At 77.9% G+C, this 2,500-nt stretch overlaps 1 non-coding gene across 1 annotated transcript in view; it reads right to left on the bottom strand.

The window, feature by feature from the left end:
- LOC138064984 (5.8S ribosomal RNA) overlaps positions 1–126 on the bottom strand; it is a 153-nt gene extending 27 nt beyond the window's left edge. The window contains exon 1 of the ribosomal RNA XR_011138179.1: positions 1–126. This exon is cut by the window's left edge and continues 27 nt beyond it. This is a non-coding gene — a ribosomal RNA (5.8S ribosomal RNA).
- Positions 127–2,500: the final 2,374 nt, after the last annotated feature.

Genomic DNA, 2,500 nt, shown 5'->3' with positions numbered 1-2,500 from the left:
AGGAACCCGGGGCCGCAAGTGCGTTCGAAGTGTCGATGATCAATGTGTCCTGCAATTCACATTAATTCTCGCAGCTAGCTGCGTTCTTCATCGACGCACGAGCCGAGTGATCCACCGCTAAGAGTTGTCTCGGTTTCGGTCCCCACCGCGCGCGCGGGGGGACCGGGCAGCTTTCGCAGCCCCCTGAGGGCCCCCATCCGCTCTGCCTCCCTCCTCACGCCGACGCCGGCTGCTGAGCAAGGGACAGCGGAGAGAGAGGGCACGCCTCACTGACCGTACAAGCACAGAGGGAAAAAAAAAGGGGGGGGGGGGGGAGAACAGACCCGAACGAGAGGGGCGGGGAGCCCTCGCTCCCGACCTGGGACAACCCCTTTCTCGCTTCGAGTCCGGCCCAGGCGCCCGGCTCGGCCTGGCCCAGCAGGGAGCGGCGCGCCAGCCGCGCCACCTGCCTCAGGGACCGGGGTGTGGGTCCCCGCGGAGCCCCGGCGTCGGAGCCCGGCCGCCGCTGGGAGCGGCGCCACCCGCTGCCCGCGCGCCCGCGACCCGCCAGCCGCACGCTTCCGAGCTCCTTCGCTCGCCTCACCGGCCTCCAGCTCCGCCGCCCCGGAGACGGCACCCAACACCCGCCTGCACACACGCAGCCTCCCGAGCGACGCCACGCACTCGCCCGTCCCTTCCGCGGGCAGACGCCTGGCGGCAGGCAGACGGGCGAGGCGGGACGGACGGGGAACGGCGCCCGCTCTCCCCGCCTCCACGCGGAGACCGGGAGGGGCCGCCCCCGCCCGCCCGCCCGCCGCCCGCCTGCCGCCCAGCGAAGCCGGGTCGGGCAGAGCGAGGCAGGCGCGCCGGATGGCGGAGTGCCGGGGCAGGGCGGGGGGGGAGGGAAGGAAGGGTGCCGCCGACGGCCACGGCGGGAGACTGAGAGCACCGGCCAGGGAGGAGAAGGGATGCGCTGGGGCTCGGCGTCCGCACCACCCGCGGTGGGGGCTCGCCGTCCCGGCGGCGAGCACGCGCTCGCGCCGGGGTCGCGCGTTCGAGGCAGGCCGGCGCAAGCCGACCGCGCGGCGTCTCTCCGCCGAGACCAGACCGCGGAGAGAGGGGGCAGGGTACCCCTCTCCGTCCCGGCTGCCCGCGGGGCATGCACGGGCCGCGCCGGCGGGCATGGGGGGGTGCGGCGCCCGCGCGCGCCGACCCCCCGGCCCCTCCGGCAGCACGCCCGGCTGCCCCCCGGGTCGCATCGGGCCGCCCGAGTCTTTAAACCCCCGCCCGGCTCTCCGACCGAGAACCCTCGGGCCCGGAGCCCGGGGCCCATGGCCATCCCTACCCGGGGGGGCCGCTACCGGCGGCCGCGGTGGCCGGAGGCCCTCCTCCTTCCTCCCAGCGCGCCCCCCCCCCCCGCCGCCCCCCGCCGCCCCCGGCCCGGCCGACTCGCAGCGCGGCCCCCACACGGCACGGCGTGGGGCGGCTGGAGCGGTGTGGGGGGGGGGGGAAGGGAGGGGAGGAGGAAGCGTGGAAGGCCGGCAGGGCACGGCCGGTGCGGCACGCGCAGCGCAGCGCCCGGGAGGAGCACGCTGGCACACGGGACCACACGGGTGGGTCACCGAGGGGAGGCAGGAGAAGCGCGGACGCTAGGTACCTGGCCCTGGGGTGAGGGAAACGACCTGAAATCCCCGCGGGGGTGCCTCCCCCGCCGCCGCCCGCCGCCGGGCCACCGCCGCCTCGCGGCGACGGCGGCAGCCTCAGCGGCAGCGACGAGGCGGGGCGCGGAGGGGAACCCGGCACCCGCCAGCCGGCTCCAGCGCCCCTCGGCGGAGCGTCCACCCGCGGGGTGCGCCCGACACCCACCGCCACGACCTCGTCCTCCTCCCGGGGCCCGGGGTTTCCCTCAGTAACCCGGCGCCGGGTGGCAGCTGCGCCCGGGAGGAGAGCCGTGGTTTGGGCCGCCCGCTCGGGCACGACACGTCGCCTCGCGTGGCCTCGCGCGACGCCCCCGCTTGGGGTCCGCCGCGGCGCGGCGCCCGCCCCGCGCGCCGTCCCGGAACGCCTGTCCGCACCGCCTCTGCTAGACGGGCTGCTCCGCCGCAGCCCGCCCCGGGTCCGCCCCCCACAGCTTAGGAGTGGGGACCCGTGGGACCCGTCCCAACCCGGAATGCGATCTCGCTCGCGTCTCCACCCGCCGCTTCCTCCCGCGGGCACCGGGGGAGCAAGCCCCGCCGACCCTCCCACGCACTGCCGCCCGCTCTGCCGGGCCCTCCCCCGGGCCGGACCCTCCCCTGCCCCGGCGGCGGCGGATCACCGTCGGGCGAAGGGGCGGGGGCGGCGCTCGGAGACGGGCACCGGCGGCGGGCGCCAGCGGAGGCGAGAGGGCAGACGGGGACGGTCCCCCACCGGCGGCGGGGAATCGGCGGCGGGCTTTCGGCGAGCGAGCCCCCGCGCTAGCGGGCCTCGGGAGGGCCGTACACCCGCCGGCGGGCCGAGCCCCATGCTCGGCCCTGTGGCG

Source organism: Struthio camelus, unplaced genomic scaffold (assembly GCF_040807025.1).
Source record: "Struthio camelus isolate bStrCam1 unplaced genomic scaffold, bStrCam1.hap1 HAP1_SCAFFOLD_140, whole genome shotgun sequence".
Classification (NCBI taxonomy): domain Eukaryota; kingdom Metazoa; phylum Chordata; class Aves; order Struthioniformes; family Struthionidae; genus Struthio; species Struthio camelus.
Note: the sequence above shows the minus strand (reverse complement) of the source record. Positions and strands in the feature narration are given on the sequence as shown.